The sequence below is a fragment of the Hevea brasiliensis genome, chromosome 3, assembly GCF_030052815.1.
Source record: "Hevea brasiliensis isolate MT/VB/25A 57/8 chromosome 3, ASM3005281v1, whole genome shotgun sequence".
NCBI lineage: Eukaryota > Viridiplantae > Streptophyta > Magnoliopsida > Malpighiales > Euphorbiaceae > Hevea > Hevea brasiliensis.
In genome coordinates, this window is record NC_079495.1 from 97,234,501 (window position 1) to 97,257,260 (window position 22,760).

At 34.4% G+C, this 22,760-nt stretch overlaps 1 long non-coding RNA gene across 3 annotated transcripts; it reads left to right on the forward strand.

Annotated features, from left to right (window-relative positions):
* Positions 1 to 3,427: 3,427 nt before the first annotated feature.
* LOC131178699 (uncharacterized) lies at positions 3,428 to 5,073 on the forward strand. Of its 3 annotated transcripts, none has more exons than XR_009147634.1 (3): positions 3,428 to 3,577; positions 4,311 to 4,712; positions 4,943 to 5,073. It is a non-coding gene; the product is annotated as an uncharacterized LOC131178699 (long non-coding RNA). The 3 variants fall into 3 exon arrangements; XR_009147635.1 differs by having other exon boundaries at positions 4,311 to 4,367; positions 4,943 to 5,072; XR_009147633.1 differs by lacking the exon at positions 4,943 to 5,073 and having other exon boundaries at positions 4,311 to 4,367; positions 4,535 to 4,934.
* The last annotated feature ends 17,687 nt before the right edge of the window (positions 5,074 to 22,760 follow it).

A 22,760-nucleotide genomic window follows, 5' to 3' on the forward strand; every position in this document is an offset into this window, starting at 1 on the left:
ATCAAATAGGTATGATGAGTGGAAAGAATTATAGATAATCACATAGGCTTTAGGTTAGACTTTTGAGATAGTGAGAAGGTAATTAGAGGTTCGTTATGAATGTCAGGCAAACATTTTTAGTGTGATCAACAGAATCACTTTGTAGTAAAGCAATAACGACAGGACAATAGTAGGGGTAAAACAAAAAGTGACAAGTCTGGGTGGTTATAAATCACTAGAAAGTTCAAGGATCAAATTAATGACTATAGATAAGGGTGGAATTAGTGTTGGAAGAATTTATTAGTGAGAGAAATCTTTCAGGAATCAACAAAAGTTAAGGGCACAATATAAACGATGATAGATATGAATTATAGGTCGAGTATAAGTAAAGTTAATAAATTATAAAATATTATGTCAGGAAGGACAATTGTACGATAAAGGGTTCATGCAGATGATACCTTATAGGTAGAGCACAATTGTGCTAAGAGATGATGAAATTTGAAGAGAAAGACAAAAAAAAAAAAACATAGGTTAAACGTTATTATATGGATAATCGGTGTAGTTGAATATAAGAGGATATTTTTCTTTCTTTTCAAGTTTAGCTTGTGCTTTTGGTTCTAGAAGGTTATATAAGGAACAGAGATTGAGTCAAGGAGACCTAGTTATTGAGAGTTTGGTAGGCACAAATTCATACATAATTTCCTGATATGAGAATGACAGTAAGTACATACCTAGTGTTAAGTATGAAAGGACGATCAGAATAGTGACAGGAGTCAAATGGAGTTAGCTACCAAGGTTTGCAACCGTTTTAAATTATGAGCTAGAGGAAGTACTATTTATGGATGAGTTTCAATAGATGAAATTGTTTCTAATGGGAAAAGTTGAGGCTGAAGTTTGGAAAGTTATAGGCAGTATATGTGATTATATTAAGGAGAATGAACACATGAAGTATTTTGTTTAGAATTAAGGCATGGCACACATTTCCCACAGCCGTGTTAGTTCAGATGGAACTTATAGTTTCAAGGGCTCCTATTCATCCAGGATGAGCAATTTCCTACTGAGGCTGGTGGGGAATGGTAATGTTCTGATAGTTAAGTTGGGAAAGGAGAAACAAAAAGAAATTTCTATGGGTAATTATAAGTGTTACATAAGGTGAAGAATGTGCTGGTAGGAGTAAATCATAGGGTTAGAATTCTCGAAGTAATGAAACTAGTAATCAAGATAAGACTAAGAAATAAAAAGAAAGTTAAAGTTGATGATGGGATAGACATCTTTGAAGGAAAAGGTGTAAGGGTGAGATAGGACTAAAATTAAGGAATAAGTACATCAGGTTGAAAAGATATCAACAATACCAGAAAGAGGGAAAGGGAAGTGGATAAGATACAAAGGACAGGAAGAAAGCTCAATAGAGCCAGTTATAATGATGAGGATAAGAAGGAATAGGTATGCTAGGAACACACTAAGAGATTTATTATGAGATGATAGATTAAAGGAGTAGTAGAGCCTCGATCTGAGTGCTAATGTGTCAGAAATAGGCCACATACTAAGAAGCTAAAGGAAGAAGTCTAGATATTTCCATTCCAAAGAAGGAGTGAGAATTGATAAAGTCGCATGGATTGAGTTGTCAGGAAAATAAACACGTTTGTCATATAAGAGAGGAGACCCAGTTTGCTTTCCAATGTTGATAAATGATACACTTGGCCCTTGGAGGAGACTCTACCTGACTAGTTACATAAGATGGATAGAGGATTGGTCTAAATACCTTAGTAATGACACAAAAGAGATTAAGAATTTGAAGTAGCATGGGAGTGAGAAGATTTATAGGTGTTGACCACTGAGGTCATAGGAAGAGTGAAGATCTCGAACAAGATGCCTATATTAGGTGCTACAGGAAAACTACTCATAGGATACCATGGAATAAGGAACATAAGTTATGTTATTGGGGAAAACAGAGATTATTAAAACAAAGGAATGATGACTGAAGTCACCAAGAGACATGTTTGGGCGTAATAAAAGTGAGGTAAGCACCAAAGTTGATTGAAGTTATGAGACATCAAGTCAAGAACAGTGAGGTATAGCGAATACTTGAAATGTCAGAAAAATGGTCAATGAATAGTTACAAGATAAAAGTCCTCTAGAAAGAGATGATGACAAATAGGACACTATAGTAGAATCAGGGAGCGGTAGAATGCCATATATAAAATACGAAGAGCTTGAAGAATAAATGTTTTACTAATCTCTGCATAGCTGAAGGAGTAATGATTGCACTTGTTCTAATAATCTTCTTTTCCTTATTTCTTTGTTTATTCGAAAATTCGAGGACGAATTTTTCTTAAGTAGGGAAGAACGTAACAACTAGAAAAAAAAATGATGGTATTTTGGCGTGTGACAGTGGGTTTCTACTGTCACAGCCAGCTTTTTATTAAAAAAAAAAATGTTCAAAAACGGGAGGAGGAACCCCCCCCCCCCCCCCGCCATTTTCCCTTCTCTCCTCTCCTCCCCTCTCTTCTTCTTCTTTCTTTCTCCAATGACCGGCCGGCGACTTCCCAAGCGGCTCCCCACCCGGCCGGCGACCCTCCGGCAATGGCCAGACACCAGAAACGGCGGCAAGAGAGGGAGAAGAGAGAGAAAATGCGCGCACAGTGGGCAGTGGCTTTTCAGCGCTATTCCGGCTTCATCCGACGTCCGATCGAGGCGATTCAGGTGGCATTGGAAAGCTTGTTCCGAGAGCTTTCTTTTGATACCAATTTTGTAGCAAATGGAGATCGGATGAGTGAGATATGGAGGAGAGAAGTTTCGAGTTTTTCAAGCTTTTTCGTCAGATCTAGGACGATCCGACCGTTGGATCGACGATCCGACCGTTGGATCGATGATCCGAGACCACCTATAGACTGAGGAAAAGGAGAGGAGCATGGTGGTATGTAGGGGTGTGCAGTTTTCGGTTTAAACCAAAAAACCGAACCGAACCGATTAATTCAGTTCAATCGGTTCGGTTTTAAAATTTAATCGGTTTGGTTCGGTTTATAATTTTGATAATTTCGGATTAATCGGTTCAGTTCGGTTATTTTCATAAAAAAAATTAAAAAAATCGAACCGAACCGAAATTATTAATATATATAGGAAATAAAAAAAATCGAACCGAATCGAACAGAACCGAAATCAAAGAAAATCGAACCGAACCTTAAGATTTTTGAGTTTTGATTTCTAATTTTTTTTGTTTTTATGTTTTTATTATTTAGATTTAATGTTAAAAATATGAAATTTTATAAATTTTGGTTTGATCAGTTTAAAACCGAACCGAACCGATATTTATCGGTTCGATTCGGTTCGATTTTCTCTTATCAATCGGTTCGGTTTGGTTTTTAAAATTTTTAATTTTTGATTTTTGGTTTTATCGGTTCGGTTCGGTTCGGAACCGAACCGACCGTTTGCACACCCCTAGTGGTATGATCAGATTCGGCAAATGTCGCCGGCGACCGGCGGCCGGCCACCGTGCGCGGTGGTTTCGGCGGTGGCTCCGGTGGGCTATGAAGATGATTCAACTTCCAGAGGCTTCCTCATAAATTTTTGAAATTTTTGAGACACAGATAAACTTCGGGTAAGACTATTTTTATTATTTCTCTGTCTGTGGAGCATAAATACAGTGTTTCTTAAACAGGAAAAATTGGAGAAAAATTCTAAGAAAAATATATAATGAAGGTAAAATTATTTGGAGATATTCTATGGTGTTAGTTGAATTTTTGAGTGATTGTAGAATATTTTTGAGAAATATAGATGGATTTTAGTTAGATTTTTAGCATATGGGCATATAAGATTATTTGAAATTAAGATATTTAAATTTTATATAATTGGTTGAAGCTTGAGGATGGAGGTTTAAATATGTAAATATTGAATTGGGTTGAATTAAGAATATGTTTGCTGTTGGAAACTTATGGAATCGAGTAAAATTCTTGAATAAAATATTCATGGGTGATTAGAAAATTACAATTCATTTTGCAATAGCCTTATAATATTATTAAGGAGTACGGGACAAAATTTTAGAATTTTTAGAGCATATTTGAGTGGATTTTTACAAAATGTCAATTATAGGGACTAAAATATAATTTTTAAGGTTTTGAGTATTGCTTGGTTTGGAGGGCCCAGGAGGGGCCATATAATGATGATGAGATATGAGTTGAATTTAGAAGTGTTAATTGAGCCTTCTTGCAGGTTGGGTAGGTCCCAGGTATAGGGAAAACTCTGCCGAATTTCCGGTATAAATTAGGCTGTTTGTTGCCTCTTTAGAGTTTTATTTTGACTTAGTACTAATAAATTTATAATTTAATTATTAGGTGATCGATGTCAGCTATTTTCCTGCATCCAGCAGCCAAAATAATCATCGGTGTACTGTGAGTAAAATATTAATTTTAATTGTAATTTCAATATTATTATATGTTCAAGCATGCCCATGCATCACCTATATGCATATATCTATGTAGTTAAACTCTAGGCACGTTTTATGTTGCATTCACAACTATTAAAGTGCCATGTATATTGTTGTAGTAATTTAGAGCAGTGTGCGTGCGTTGGCGTGCGTGTGATGTGGTGTTGGCTATGGATAGGACGGGTAGTCACGGCTTGAGATCTTCGCTGGGACCCGATCCTTCGGGGGTAGTCACGGCTTGAGTTCTTTGCTGGGACCCCGATTTGGTTTATTAAGCGAAAGTCCGGATTGAGTTCTTCGCTGGCACCAGGTTGGATTTAAGAGAGCTGTATAGGGGATCAGCTCCCATATATTATGATTGATATTACTGGGTGTGTGAGTGCTCCAAATTACCTTTTTGATGTTATGATGTGCAATTATTGTTGATGTTGCATTTCACTCTACAGGGTGCATTAGCTTTAGATAGTTATAGAGATTATAGTTAAAATTGATATTTTACTCTCTGAGTCGAACGCTCACTCCTGTTCAATATTTTTTCAGGCCACAGGAGGAGTTATTTTACAGAGCAACCTGTTTTCTTCCTCGCAGGTTTAACGTCAATTATTTAATTGTTTTACTATCTTTTCTAAATTTAAAATCTAGAACTCCGCATGTGTTAGTAATAGTGTGGGACTGGTTATGGATTTGAGGAATAGTTAGGCTTACTACGGGCCTCGGGGGCTTTAAGCTGGCCCAGGTCCTAATGCCGGTCCAGCCCATAGGTTGGGTCGTGACAATATTGACCCACTTTTGAAGTGAGTCTAACAGCCCGCCTGTCCTGCTTGAAAATGAAATCTCGATCATCAGTAAAATTTCCTCGAAATGAGAATACCTATGCAAAGCTCACAACATGAGGAGTTAAAATATAATTTTTATTTAATTAAAAAGTCCCATTAAAGACCCAAAAAATCACTGCTATGTTCGTGGGACTCATTGGATTTTCGGTGTCAGAAAAATTAGAAATTAGTGTTGTTGCGAAGCTTTCGAGAGTGGAGCGTGCTAGTGTTCTCGGAATCTCAGTGGGGTTCATGGTTTGGGAGAAATCTAGCCCAAAAGTTGAAATAGGCTAAAACTTTCTAGGCTTGATTCGCATAAACCACAAGATGAAAATTAGTGAAATAAGTGTCTATGAGAAGCTTTTGAGGAATAGAGCAAGTAGGGAATTGGACCCGGTCTGATTGGTGGTCAGATTAGCCGAAATTGGCTTTGGAAGGTGAAGAGTCACGCAGATGATGGAGGAACTTTTGGGCAATTTTTTGGCCTACTGGAGGGGTGGCATGGGTAAGGGAGGCTGGTCGGAGGTGTGCCAGCTTGTGGGGGAGCAGGGGGTGAGTCCGCCGGCAGTGGGGGAGGCAGGAGAGAGAGAAAAAGAGAAGGGAAAGGGAGGAGGTGATGCACGCTGGACAGAAAGGAGGAGGAGAAAAGGAAGGCTGGTCTGATTCAATCAGTCTGATCTGGTTTGATTTGATTAGTCTGATTTAAGGTACCTAAAATTTGATTTTTACTCTACCTTGGGACTCAAAACGAGACCCAAAAATTCTGAAAAAATTACAAAAAACTCAAAAAAATTTATGGAGTTCAAATATATTTTAGATTTGCCACATGGTCTTTAAATTAATTTTTAAAAATCATTAGAATTTATTGCCTCAAAAAATAGAAAAACTAATTTTGAAAACCCAAAAAATTCAAAGCAAATATCATAATATTTAATACATTAAAATATCATAATTTACACATAAAATAATTATTTAAAAATTCTGAGTATTACATTTTTCCTCCCTTAAAGAAAATTCGCCATCAAATTTTACACAATGTAGAATAATAATATAAAATTACATATTAAACAAATATGGGTACTTGCTACGTATATCTCACTCTGACTCCCAGTTGCATTCCTCCACAGATTGACTCCACAAAACTTTAACTATGGGGATCTATTTTGTCCAAAGTTGTCTCATCTGATAATCCACTATGGCTATTGACTGCTCCTTAAAGGTCAAATTCTCATCTAACTTCACTGTGTCTAGTTGCAGCATATGAGAAGAATCGAAAACATACTTCCTAAGCATAGAAATATAGAATACTGGGTGGACATGAGAAAGGTTTGGTAGCAACTCCAATCGATCAGCAACTGCTCCCACTCTGTTCGTGATCTCAAAAAGTCCTATGTAACTTGCCTTTCTTTCCAAATCTCATTACCACTTTCATAGGAGAGACCTTTAAGAACACATAATCACCCACTATAAATTCTACATCTTTCCTCCTTGGATCTGCATATCTCTTCTATCTACTGAAAGATGTCTTTAAACTTTCCCTGATCAAAGGAACCATCTCTGAGGTATACTGCACTAGATCTAAATCATGTACTCTTGCCTCTTTAACTTCTATCCAACACAGAGGGGATCTACATTTCCTGCCATATAATGCCTTGAAGGGTGCCATTCTAATACTGGAATGATAGTTGTTATTATAAGCAAACTCCACCAATGGTAGCTAACCATCCCATTAACCTCCAAAATCTAGAACACACATGCGAAATATATCCTCCAATTTTTGAATTGTCCTTTCAGACTGCCCATCTATTTGTGGGTGAAAAGCTGTACTAAAATTCAGCTGTGTGCCAAGTGCTTCCTGTAATTTCCTCCAGAACTGAGAAGTAAACTGGGGCCCTTTGTCATATATTATAGAAGCAGGAATCCCATGCAATCTGACTATCTCATGGATGTGCAACCTTGCATATTGAGCAATACAATAGGTGGTTCGTACAGACACAAAGTGATTTGACTTGGTCAAATGATCCACAATTACTCATATGGAATCATAGCCTCGAGTAGTATAAGGTACCCTAGTCACAAAATCCATGGTGATCTTTTCCCACTTTGACTATGGGATGGGAATCTCCTACAACTTCTTTGACGGCCTCTGATGCTAAAACCTTACTTTCTGACAAGTTAGGCACTTGGACATAAAATCTACTATGTCTCGCTTTATACCATCTTGCTAGTACCTGTCCTTCACATCATGGTACATCTTTGTAGATCCTAGGTGAACACTATAAGGTGCATAGTGTGCCTTCTGCGTAGTCTCATTTCTTAGGTTGTTTACATTTGGCACACATACCATGGAGCCTTGTATAAGGGTACCATCTCTATCAAACCCAAATTCACAATCTTCTCCCTGCTGCACCCTTTTCACAATCTGCGTTAATTATGGGTCCCTGTGCTAAAAAACTCTAATTTTGTCTCGTAAATTCGATCGTACTTTGAAATATGCTACAAGTGCACCCGAAACAGTTATATCCAAGATCAAACCCTAATCCATTAGCTCATACAACTCCTATATCAATGGTCTCCTTTCTGCTGTTATATGTGCCAAGCTACTAGAAGACTTTCTGCTCAAAGCATCTGCCACAATATTTACTTTACCGGGGTGCTATTGGATGGTGCAGTCATAGTCCTTCAGAAGCTCCATCCATCTCCTCTGCCTCAAATTTAAATCTCTATATTGAAAGATATACTTTAAGCTTTTATAGTCAGTGTATATCTTGCACGTTGCACCATATAGGTAGTGTCTCTAGATTTTTAATGCAAAAACTATAGCTGCCATTTCTAAATCATAAGTGGGATAGTTTTATTCATGCTTCTTTAACTGTCTTCAAGCATAAGCCACCACTTTACCATGCTGTGTCAAAATACACCCCAATCCAACTCTAGAAGCATTATAGTGCATTGTATATCCTTTTTTGCTCACAGGCAAAGTCAACACAGGAGCTATAGTTAAACAGTCCTTAAGCTTCTGAAAGCTTTCTTCACACTCATCTGACTAGAAAAACAGGACATTCTTTTGAGTCAACCGTGTCAGAGGAGCTGCTATCCTAAAGAAGTTTTGCACAAAATGCTTGTAATGACCTGCTAGGCCTAAAAAACTTCACACCTCAGTGATTGTGGTAGGCTTAAGCGATTGCTTCAATTTTCTTGGGATCCACTCGAATGCCTTCACTAAAGACTACATGTCCCAAGAATGAAATACTATCTAGCCAAAACTCACACTTTGAGAACTTAGCATACAGTTGATGCTCCCATAAGGTCTGCAACACAATCCTTAAATGCCAAGCATATTTCTCTTTGGTTTGGGAATATACCAAAATGTCATCTATAAAGACAATGACAAAGCGATTTGGGAATAGCCTAAACACCCTATTTATTAAATCCATAAAGGCTACTGGTGCATTAGTGAGTCCAAAAGACATCACCAGGAACTCATAATGATCATACCTAGTCCTAAATGTTGTTTTTGGTACATTTTCACTCCTGATCCTCAGCTGGTGATAGCTTGAACATAGATTTATTCCTTGCAGCTGATTAAACAGGTCATTAATCCAAGGGAGTGGATATTTATTCTTAATTGTCACCTTATTTAGCTATCTATAATCAATACATAACCTCAATAACCCATCCTTCTTCCTCACAAATAAAATAGGAGCACCTCAAGGTGAAGAACTTGGCCAGATGAAACCCTTATCCAAAAGCTCTTGCAACTACTCCTTCAGTTCTTTTAGCTCCGTTAGCACCATCCTGTAGGGTGGCATAGAAATGAGGTTTATACCCAACATAATATGTGACACCCCTCACCCGTCTACAGTATAGCCGAGCAAGGCATGTCACACTCGGTGCCGGAGCACCCTAACTTATCTTACTTTATTTCTTTAAAAATATTAAACTTGTTATATTTTAATATCAATTATTATTATCCATTCTTGATTTATTTATTTATAATTATTAAGTGAAATTTAGGAAATTGATCTCATTTAGATTATTTATTGAAATTATAAATTTATTTGAGGTTCTAAAAATTTTATAGAAAATTTGGCAGAGTACCGACTAAAAGTGAAGAAAACAACCTTAATTTATTTCTTTATGATGATGAAATGCAATTTGGGAGATTTGACTCATTTAAGTCATTTATAGAAATTATAAATTCATTTGAGGTTCCAAAAATTTTATAGAAAATCCGGCAGAGTACCAGTTAAAAATGGAGAAAAATAATTGAGATAAAATATGGTGTTCCGGTATATAGTGTGGCATATCTTGCTCGGCTATACTGTAGATGGGTGAGGGGTGTCACATAATATCTATGCAAAACTCAATCTCCCTATCTGGTAGCAACCTAGGAAGCTCTTTAGGAAACACATCCATAAATTTCTTAACAACAAGGACATTTTTCACATAAGTACCTTCAATAGATGTACCCTTCACTAGTGCCAAATAACCTTGACAACCACGTTTTAACATCTTTCTGGCACTTATGGTTGACACTAGGTTGTATGGAGCTACACTTTTATCATCATCGAAGTTGAACTCTTTTATCCCAAGAATGCGGAGGTATACCTTTTTGTTTCTGTAGTCCAATGTAGCATAATGAGTTGATGTAACACCCCCATTTGTATAGCCTGGTATATTTCACTGTTCCGGTGACCAGTGTCAGTCCGGACAATTAAGGGGATTAGAACCATACTTAAGACAATTAGAGAAACCATAAACACAAATAATTAGTAATGTTCAATTAGTTAAGTATAAATAAGAAAAACAGAACATAAGAAGTTAAACGAGCCGAGAGTCACAGCGATGGGTGACCTCCTCGGGAATGACTGCGAAGTCATTTTAAACTCAAATTTCGAACAGTAAAAAGTGACGCTGCAGTCCTTAGGACCCTTATGAACACAATGGAAAAGAGAAAATCACGAAAAAGAACTATTAAGCCAGTCAAATAATTAGGTCAGGGAGCCAGAAGAAATATAGAATTATTTGCAAACCGGGTTGAACCGGCGAGGGGCAATTTGGTCAATTGACCCCGAGAGCTAACTCCTGACCTAACTGTCAAATAAAATTGGAGAAAAGAAAATTTCGGAATCGAGAATTAAATTAAAGAACTAATAGAAAAAAGAAAAGAAAAGGAAAAGTTGAAAAGGTGATGCCATCATCATGATGATGCAACTATGACTTCATAATTAATTTTAATTTAATTAACTAATTGACTAAGTCAAATTAAAGAATAAAAACAAAATTAAAAAGCCAAATTTTATCTTCCTCTTCTTCTTTTTTTTCTCTCTTTCCCATAGCTTCTCATCCCTCTCCCTTTTCTCACTAAATCCTCCATGGCTACTTAATTTCAAGCTTTTAAAGCTTGAATCAACCCCATAAATCCCACAATTTTCCTAAATAAAACTTGTTCTTGGATCTTGGCAAGCCTATTGAGAAAGAAATTTAACAAGAAAAAGAAGAAAAGAGGAGGAAAATTGAAGAATTGGAGCTAAAAATTCTGCTCACTTAAGGTTGGTACTCTTCCTTCATTCTCTCTTTGAATTTATGTTTAAGTAGCTAAGTTACATTTGTAAGCAACAAATAAGTGAATAAAATCAAGCATGGTGGACCAAAAATGAAATTTTACAGGTCCAATGGATATGGGACCAATTAGGGATGAAAATAGGCACTAAATGACACAATTTTCATTTAGGAAGCCTGCCCAAAAAGTGACTAAAACCTAGTGAACAAAGTGGCCGAAGTCGAAAAATCGCAGGCTGCCTCTGCACAAACTGATCAAATGAACAGTATTTATTCATTTGGTCATAACTCGAGCTAGGAAGGTCAAAATGACCTGAAACTTTACCAGTAATTAGATAAGATATAGATCTAAAACTTTCATGAAGAACACCAACCCAAATTATGCCATTAACCTAATCAAATTATTGAGCAAAGTTGAGTTACTGAACCTGCAAAACTGCAGAATTGTCATTTGAACAGTAAAGTTTCAATGGCTATAACTCTCTCTGAAAAATTCCGATTTAGGTGAATCTTGAACCGATGGAAACCTAAGACATAGTAGAACATTTCGTATGAAGGAAATTAGACCAAATTATGGACTTAACTTGATCAAATTATTGAATGAAGTTGGATCAAAAATCTGCCAGAACCAAAATTTGCAGCATGAACAGTGCACGTGAACAGTAACTGTATTTTGGCTATAACTTGAGCTACAAAACTCCAATTGGGGTGATTCAAAAAGGAGAATAAACTTAAGACAATAAGGAACATTTTCTATGAATAAAGTTTTGCCAAATTCCAACAGTAAACTGACCAATGAAACAGTACAATTAGGGACACCAAAATTGAAAATTTGGCAATTTTGCCTAAAAGGCCTAAGTTTTGAGAAAATGACCAAAACCAACAAGTTTAGTGACCAAAATGTGGTATGTGGGTGAAGTTAGAATTCTCATACCTATTAAGCCTTAGAAAGTCAATAATTTGACTTGAATAGTGCAGTGAATAGTAACCCCAAACACAAAATTTCAAGAACGTCGAATTTAGCACGTTAGAGCTAAGTAAAAGTGAAATTAAATTTATTTTTGGATTTATGTTAAATTATGGTACTGAAACACTGTAAAATTATGTGTTTCAGTTGAAAGGAATACTGAGAAAGAACCCGAGGAACCGAGTCAAGGCCAAGAGGCGATTCGTTTGAGGTTTGTGCACAACGTATACTTTTTATAATTATCTTTTGCATACTATTTTGAATAATGTGAAATATTGAATTATGGCATTCTTATGATGTTTTGATTTAAATTGTTGAAAGTTATTATGTATATTAAAATGATAATGTTTAGCAAATTGTTAAGATAAGTTTTGAAACCACAGTGTCATGACCATATATTTGAACACCTCACTAGCACGACTAGTGGGGGTAATTAGTTTCGAATTTTGATTCCTTCTCTGGAGAAGTGTTGAGGTGTGCCAGTATAAGAGGATGTGAATGGATATCCATATATTTGAGCTAGCTAGCCTTGTGATGTGATTTCTCTTTAGCCTCTGGCTATTGAGATTCTATTTGTTTCGAATGGCATGATCTAACTGTGGATTTTATGAAATGTGTTTTGATTCTTCGAAATGAACTTGGTTTGCATTAAAATTTCATAATTCGTGTTTGTGTTTAATGCTCATGTTTAGTTAAATTTTTGAATAAATGTAATTTGTATTCTGCATAAAGATTATTTTAGTATGTTGTGCACCATTGATTCCTAGTACTCAGCGATGGCTTCTATTACTGTCGCAGATACAGAGACTAGAGGAGCAGATGAAATTTCTTGAGGTGTGAGGAGCTATCAGCTTAAAGTCTTCGGGTATAATTTATACCCTAATTGTAAATATTTATTTTCATGTATGTATTGCATATAAATGTATGGACATGTAAAAATGGGTCTTGAGCAGTTTGTATAAAAATTATATAAAGTTGTAATATATATTGTAGTTTGAAATTCTCTTAATGTAAATTTCGTAATAATGTATCTAAATTGTTTTATTTCTAATGAAATATGAATGGAACTATTTTATTTAATTTGAATGAAATGGATTGCTAGTATTTTGATGATCATTGGATACTGGATTTGAAATTGAAAGTTGATAAATGTGTTGAGAAATTGTTTGAGATTGAGTTTGAAATTGAAGCAGTTGTTGAGAAAATTTTTAGAAGTGCTTTTTACAGGTATTTGAAGAACTGTTTTCTCAAAATACAGAGAGAACTCTGTCAAAATTTTTATAAAATTTGCGAAAAAATAAAATAGGCTAAAATTTCCAACTAGCTTTCAACTTAATTACATGTTTTAAATACTTATTGGAAATGCTCACCACTTATCAAAAATAAGAAAATTGTTTTAAAATCCCTTGTAGGGTACTTAATGAGTTATCGGTAGGTGAAGTTCGGTAGTTTATTAGGTATTCTACGGGATCATATTATGCCTTACAGAGGGGTAAGGTGTGACAGTTGACAACTAATCCATGCTCAAGATCACATCAAAGTCTATCACCAGTAAGAAAACTAAATCTGTCGGGAGGATCTTTCCTTATACTATCACTGGACTACCCGAAAAAATCATATCCACATATATACTATCACTAAGAGGGGTAGCTATAAACAGGGGACACTCTAAAGCCATAGGATTTCTTCCCAATCTCAAAGTAAACACAAGGGAAATAAATGAGTGCGTTGCACTTGGGTTTATTAAAGCATGTGCCTCAAAAGAGTAGACTGGAAAAATAACTGCTACCACTGCATTTGAAGCCTGAGCATCCTGGTGTATCAAGGTGAAAACTTGAGACTGTCCTCTACTATGAGATGCAAAACCATGAAACTGACTCCTTGTATTAGATCTGCCTCCAAAACTACATTCCCCTTGACCACATCCCTATTGGCCACAAAATTGGCCGCCTGCCATACTAGAAGCACTAAGGAGTAGTTAGTGGGGTGCATTGGCATCAGAACTCTGAGACCCCGTTTGATGCTCACTAAACATAAGGCATTCCCTGGCAAAGTGACTCGGATGGCCACATCTGAAGCATTCTCCTAAACTCATCAAGCATGGTCCTGAATGTACTCTTCCACATTGAGTACAGGGTGCAAAAGAGGATCCTAAACTGCTGTAACCTGAGCTTTACCAGCTGCTAGAGCCATATCTTGATATGAACCCCTTGGATCTGTGTCTTAGGCCAACTTTCTTGTTGCCTATGTTTCTGCCACTGTAGTTACTTTGGCTGCCACCACCCATTGTACTCATATAGGGTGCACCAGATGACCCTTTCACCTTATTCTTCTTTAGTCTACCTCCGTCATCACCCATGTAGCTGATTTCTATTTGTCGGGCCCTATCTACCACCACATCAAAAGGCTGGTTTGATAGCCTAGCTAAGTTTTCATATCTCCTGGCCATTCCTTTTGAAAATCTCTTCACCTTCATATTTTCTATGGCCACGGCAGTTGGAGCATATCTACTCAATTCTAGAAACTTAGAGGCATACTCATTTACTGATCTCCCATTCTGTCTCAAGGCTTTAAAGGCCCACTACTTCTGATCCCTGAAGCTCTCTGGCACAAATCTATTTATAAATAGCTCCAATAATTATGCCCAAGATAGCCCTTCAATGTAAGGGAGTACATAGTCAGTCATCCATTATCTCAGTACAAGTCCTAAAACATGTTGTACACATTCAATCAGTCTCCTTTCTATCAATTGTAGCTCTACCCCTGCCTATTTACAAGAATCCAAAAATTGGTATGCATCATATGTGGTGTCATAAATCCCAAGCACCAACCTTTTAAAATTTATTATCTATTTGTATGGCTCGGCTCTCTATACTAGGGGCTGCTAAAGAGAGTGTGTCATATATTGGGCCATGATATCTATGGTCTTTTGTAGACCTATAAGGGTGGCTGCCATTGGATTTATAGGACCTTGGTCCATAAATGACTATTCTTGTGGTTGTGGCTACTCTTCTACCTGAGTAGCCCTGGGTCTCCTACCATGCCTTTTAGGGGCTAGTGCCTCATCATTTATCGATATCTCATCCGGTACTTTCAGCTCCAGTGCTGTGGCAGCTCTCCAACCTCTATGCGTACTCCCTGAAATTCAACTATATTAGCCCACAAAACCAAAACAATAATCTATACATATATGTACAATCATAAACACACGCAAGCACACAAGGCAGAAACTAGATGCAAGGATAACAAAACAAGGATGAATATGGACCCTATACTCCATATGTGACCTCCTAAAGGACTCTCTTTTAAATTCCTAGACGTACACTTTCCCATGAATCTAGAGCCTAAATTTTGATACTAACTTTGTCACGACTCAATTTCTGGGCCAGACTGATATTAGGACTTGAGTCAGCATAAAGCCCTTAAAGCTTGTAGTAAGCCTAACTATTCATAGCCTAACCATAAAGCCCATAAATATAGTTCAATTTCAAGAAAACAAATAGACAGAGTCTAGCCATAAATTGAACTATCTAATGGGAAGCCTTAACTCACCTAACATGTAAATCAATACAACAACAATATGGAGAGCTCCACTTACCCTCACAATCCTCAAAGCAAATAAATAATCAAATGGGAGCTCAGTTCCCTTATCCAAACAAATAATCATCTCATGCCTTTAAGTATATCCACATAATAAGTTTACAACACTACAAGTTTAGGTTATTACAGTCACAGATAAGATTAATACACTACTGGTATATGCAGAGCTCTAAAATTTGAAACAAGGATGATAAAAACACAATTAAGTTTTCTGGTAAATCTGCGAGAAAGAAGAGAGTTATTTTCAACAAATCCACCTGTCACCTGAGGAAAAATAATTGAACAGGGGTGAGCATTTAATTTATAGAGTAAGATATTAATTTTAACTATAATTTTTATAACTATCTAAACCTAATGTATTCCTGTATATGAAACACAACATGCACACATAATTTCAAACAAGCTAAACAATATTCGCACAAAAGATAATTTGAAGTACTTACACACCCATGTGTCACATCATCAGTAGGTACATATGGGAGCTGATCCTCTATGCTAGCGAGGTCAACTCAAGTTAGACTTTTTCTTAATAATCCAAGCATGGGGATCAGCAAGATCAACTCAAAGTTGTATTCACCCTGACTTATCCACATTTAAGGATCGAGTCCCAGTGAGTCAAGCTCCAGCCGCGACTACTCGTCCTACCCATATTCATATACACACCACACGCACGCCAACACACACACGGAGCTTCAAATTACTTTAAGACAACATCCACAATAATTTTATCAATAAAATATGCAACACCAGAGCGTGCCTAGCATTTAACTATATATACATATTTACAAGTGAATGCATGAGTATGCATTAAATATATAACAATAATATTGAAATTATAAATAAAATCAATATTTACTCATAGAAAAATCAAAGATCATTGTGGTGGCTATACAGAGGAGAAGGGTTGACCCGAATCACTTAAACAATTATATACATGATTTTATCAATATCAAAACAAAATAAGAAAGTTAAGGAGACAAAACATTCCAAATTTATGTCAGAAATCTGGCAAAGTTTTTCCTGTACCTAGGACCTATCCAACCTACAAAGTAACTCAAATAACACTTTCTAATCCAATGGCCTTAGGCCCACATCATAACAACATCATACTGCCCCTTTTAGGCCTGCCAAGCCAACCAAAACTCAAATAACTGCACAATTCAGCTATAAAGCTTAAAATTAGCATTTTGTAAAAACCATCCAAACTAACTCCAAAAATTCTATAAACATGCCTGGCAGTTTTTAGCAATGCTATTATACTATTGGAAAAGGAATTATTTCTGGTTATCCACAAATATTTTATAAATTTTATTTTAAACCTAGCATTAGGCAAAAAGAGCAATTTGGAATTTGGGCTCACTTAAACCTAGCATTAGGCAAAAAGGCAAAGAAAATGATGGGAAGCACTATAATATTGACTCACTTTCGAAGTGGACCTGACAACCCACTTGTCCAACCCAAAAATGCAGTCCCTGTCACCGATAAAATTTCTTTGAAATGAGTCATTGCTTAGTTTGTGAGAGTCATCGAATTTTTGGTGTCAGAAAAATTCAAAATTGGTGTCGTTGCGAAGCTCTCAATGAGTGGAGCGTACTAGTGGTCTTGGAATCTCAGTGGGATTCATGGTTTGGGAGAAATCTAGCCCAAAAGTTGAAATGAACTAAAACTTTTTAGGCTTAATTTGCACAAAATACCCAATGAAAATTAGTGAATAGGTGTCTATGATAAGCTCTTGAGGAGTAGAACACATAGGGAACTGGACCCGGTTTGATTGGTGGCTGAATTGGTTGGAATTGACCTAGGAAGGTGAAGAGTCACGTCGATGAGGGAGGAACTTTTGGGCAATTTTCTGGCTGACTGAAGCACCAGCGCTAGTAAAGGAGGTTGGCTGGAGATGCGCCGGAGTGTGGGGGAGCAGGGGGGTGGGTCAACCGGCTGTGGGGGAGGGAAGAGAGAGAAAAAGATAAGGGAAAGGGAGGAGGTGATGCGCGTAGGAAAGACAAGAAGAGGAGAAAAAGAAGGCTAGTCTGATTCGATCGGTTTGATTTTATCCAATTCGATTTGATTTGGCTAGTCCAATTCATGGTACCCAAATTTTGATTTTTGCTTTGCCCTGACCCAAAATGAGGCCTGGAAATTCCAAAAAAATTACAGAAAACTTAGAAAAATTTATAAAGTTCAAATATATTTTTAGATTTATCACATGGTTTTTAAATTAATTTTTAAAAATCATTAAAATTTATTACCTAGAAAAATAAAAAACTCGATTAATATTTAATACATTAAAATATCATAATTTACACATAAAATAATTATTTAAAAATTTGGAGTGTTACAATTAGGCTTTAAATATAATATAATATGCTTATTACATATTCATAAAATAAATCTTATTAATCTTAACAATGTGTAAGTAGCTGTTAAAGATATATTTATAGATTATTATATAAGTATTGTTTATCATATATACGTATCGTTATGTTTTAAAAATTATATATTATATATTTGCACATACTTCTAATATAAACCTTATTAATTCTAGTAACGTGTTATTATATGTTAATTATATACTTATAGATTACTATATATACTCATTATTTTTTTAATTAAATATGTTATATATTTTTAAAATACTATATAAAACTTAATTACATACTCATGAAGTGTTATATAGACCTTAATTATCTTATCAATATATTATTATAGTTTAAATCTACTATACTATAAACTCATAGTACTATATAAACCTTAATTGTCTTGTCAATGTATTATTACTTCTTAAATCATATATGTTATATACTTTAAATACTATATAAGATTTAATTACACACTCATAAAGTACTATTTAAGCCTTACTTATCTTATCAATATGTCATTACGTTCAATATATGATATATTATATAATTATCAAATACTGTGTAAACTTAATTTCTCTTATCAATATTTCATTATGCCTTAAATTAGCTATAATATATTCTTATAAGTAAGCCTATAAGCCTTAATTATCTCTATAAGCCTTAATTATCTTATCAATATATCACTATTTATTAAATCTAATATATTTTATACTTTTGAAATACTATATAATACTAAATTACACACTAATAAAGTATTATGTAAGGTTTAATTACCTTATCATTGTGTCGTTATAGTTTAGATCGGTTATACTATATACTCATAAGTACTATATAAGCATTAATTATCTTATCAATATATCATTATTCTTTAAATCATATAAATTATAAATGTTTAAAATACTATGTAAGATTTAATACACGCGCAAAGTATTATATAAGTCTTAATTATTTGGGATAACAGCAAGTCAGGTAATTACGGGTAATCGACTCGACCAAACTATAATAGGACGGTTTTAGATAATATATAATCAGGTTGGGAATGGATTCAGTTTGAGTAATAATACCCGTAATGGGTATGGGTTGTTCAAGTTTTGTATGTTAGGTATTTGTTACCCAAATCTGTTTACATAAATAACAAATTAAATATAAAATATATGCTTTTTTATAATAATTTTATACATTTTTATTTTAAAAAATATAATTTAATTATTTTATAAAATTATTAAATTTTAAAATATAAATTATTAATGAAAAATATTTTTTATATAAATTATTAATTAAAATATATAAAATTAAATGGGTTTGGCCATTTTTTAGGTAATAATAATCGAGTTTATGACAAATTATGATAATTTAGAATAAATTTTAATCGAGTTTGGAACAAGTTCAGATATTGAGAATATTAATTGATTCAGGTTCGAGTGAGATGATTTTCGCGGATATCTTATCCATTTCCACTTTTATTAATTATCTTAATAATGCGTCATTAAATTTCATACTTGATATATTATGTACTTACAAAATATTGTATAAGACTTGTATAGAATATATTATATACTCATAAATACTATATAAGTCTTATATATATAGTCTTAATTTTCAGTTTAAAAGTTAAAATTGAATACAATTATATCATTTTAATGTATAAATTAGTCAATATTATACTTAAATTTTTATATATAATTGAGGTATGAAAATATATTATTCCCTTAACTACTTTGACAGATTCAAGTTCCATTGATGAAGGATGGAGGAAGCATTCTTTGAATATTTTTGTTTAATGTGTGATCTCTTTAATAAGTGTAAGTAAAAAGACATGTAGAAGAAATTTGATATTTAACTTTTCATTTGTAACAATTCATTTAAAAGATGCTGGAAATGAAAACATAATAATAATAATGTTGTTTGCTCTAAAAATAAAAACTAATAAAAAAATGGATGGAAAGTGTAAAAGGAAAGAAGAGAATGCAATGGAGGGAAAAACCTCTCACTTGCCCTCCAAAACTAATTGAGGGCATTGAAGATATTTCATATTGTTAGGAATCCTTAAATATACACTAATTGTGGATTAACTTGATCCAAGGACCTTTTCTGTTATAAAAATAGTGTTTGCTTAAGAAAACACCATTAGAAAAGGAGTTATTTTGATGAGTCAAATCAATAATTCTCTCATAAAGTACAATTATATGTTTTTGAAAACGCTATTTTCAATGGCATTTTTAGAAGCACGTAACCATATGCTTTTAAAAATACTATTCACAATGGTATTTTCAGAAGTATAGCCATATGCTTTTGAAAATATTGCTTCTAGTAGCATTTTAGAAAAGTAAAATTATTAAAAGGTGTATAATTACTATTCTGTTTGTGTTCTTTCTCTTATTTTTATTTAATCATTTTCTTTTTAATGAGTGTAAAATAAATATATATTTTAAAATTATTTTAATAAAATGATTTTTATAAATTTAAAATATTTAAGCTAAAATCAAATAAAAAAAGTAAAACAATTATAATATCACAAGGAGTTATTTATTTATATATACATATATATAATCCCTTTAGCACATCCAAGTTGAAAATTCACAAAACTACAAATTTTCCAGGTCACTCACCATGTCATTGTCAGTTTCAAGTAGAGTCGGCTTTAATTATAAATGCCACTGCATGCGAGAGCCGAAACGTTGGACATGAATTAACAAGCCATAAAAATGGATTCAGAGCTTTGATAGGCAACCTAGTATTGAATTTATTTGAATATAAACAAACAGCCAAATTAAAACATTAAATAAATGAAAATAAGAACTTTTGTAATTGATGAAATCAAAAAAGAACTTTTGTAAATGAAAGAAAGAAAATTTCCCATTTCTTTCATATTTCTGTGTCCTTTGATAGCCTGTAGGGCAGTTGAAGATCTTTGATCTTAGTTTCTCTAAAAAGCTAATCAAGACCCAAGACTTTACAAAGTTTCCAAATCTTGAGGAGTTGAATCTTCAAGGTTATACAAGAATGGTTGAGGTGCATCAAACCATTGGAGTATTAAAAAGGTTGGTTTCATTGAACTTGCAAAACTGCAAAAATTTGGTGATTCTTCTAGGCCTTATGTGGAATTTAAAATCCCTGAAGGTTCTTAATTTGGGTGCCTGCTCAAAGCTTTACAAACTGCTAGGATTTGGTACAAGACAAATGCCATTGGCTAAATAAGGGAATTTCTTCTTCCTACTTGGTTACTGCCTTAAAAGAGGAATCAAAATCCCTAGGCTTTGGGTTCCATAACATTACCATTTTTGAAGAATATGGATTTGAGTTATTGCAATCTTTCAGAAGAAGCAATTCCAAAGGATATGAGGTGTTTCCTGTTGTTGAAAAATCTGAATTTAATTGGAAACCCTCTTTTGAGCAGTCCTTCAAGCATCTGTCAACTTTTTAAAGTTACAGGTCTTGACCTTTATGATTGCAGAAGGCTTGAGTCATTGCCTGATCTTCCATCAAATATGATCGGCTATCTACTGGAATTGCACTTCATTGCAAACTCTTTCAGAACTGGTTCAACTTTGTAGACTTGAAATCTTTAGTGTACTAATTGCGAGAGCCTTCAGTCATTGCCAGATCTTCCATCAAATGTTGAACATCTAGATATGGAAAATTGCACAACATTGGAAACACTTCCCAATCTATTTAAAAAACACATTGTGGAGAAGAGTTTTTACATAAGTTTCTCGAATTGCTGCAAATTGAATTGCTGTCAAAGTAAAATTAGTGTGGCATTTACATGGCTGAGAAATCACTTGCTTTGGTTGAAATTTGAAGCCTACTAAAGATAAGAAATTCGCCATCAGGTCTGATCTCTCTCAATATACTTGCCCTTTTTTTTTTTTAATTACTTGATGGTTTCGTATTTTCCTTTTTTGCAATCTAAAATGCTACAATCAACAAACAATTTTGTTACAGAGACATATCCATTCAGTTTTGAATCTCCCTTGGTTCTATGTATGCTTTCCTGGAAGTGGGATTCCTGATTGGTTCAAGCATCAGGGAGAGTCAGTTAGAATAAAGCTACCTTCAGATGAAAATTGGTGGAATATTGCAGATTTTGCAGTATGTTCTGTTTTGAGGATGGAAATGTTGATGAAAATGTTACTTGGTCTATTACAGTCGTGCCAGGTGGTCATTGGAACAACCATATTCCTGTCCCTGGATCTTCCCAATTTACATCAAATCACCTTAGCCTCTTCTTCCAAGTCAATGAATTCCCGTCCACATCCAAACAGGGAAAGCAGTCCAACTAAGTGCGGAATTCGTGTGGTACACGGCGAAGAAATACAAGGGATGAAGTGATTGAACAAACCATTAGAAGACTTGGGTGCAGTTGAGAATGAAGATAACTCAATTAATTGTTAAAAGGGACCTTTCATGAAGAGGCTTCTGTATGATTGATGAGTCGTTGGCCAGCAGCAACCCTCCTTTCTTCTCCTTTTATTTTTTTATGGTTTTTTTTTTCTCTGATTTTCCTTTTTATGATTTTTTTCCCCTCTGGCCTTTTGAATCTTCCTGTATTTGAAGATTTCAAAAGGACATTTTCCCAGCGCTCTAACTGAAAATTGAAAGCTGGACTCCTCAACATATGACTGAAGGCCCTCATTTTATTCTTAACTCTGCCGGTCAAATAGCATAGTTGACCAACAAAAGCAAATCTAAATCCATAGTATATAATTGCGAATATAACAAACTTGAAATGATTGATGCAAATAAAAAAAGTTTATTTAAGTTTTTTAATATTTTATAAGTATCTCCAATCAATTGATTGAGATAAATTTGTTCACATTGAATTAATTCATTAAAAAATAAAATATTTCTAATAAATATATACAAAATTACTGATATTAAATACCTGTTAATTATTTAATTCATCGATATATAATTAATATAATAATATTTATTTAACTTAATAAGCCAAAATGTTCACATGTTTTTTTATTGATAAATGATTGAGCTGGATAGAATTGATTTTAATTAAATTTTCTATTCAAATTGGTTGACTTGTTTGTATTTTTTGAGAA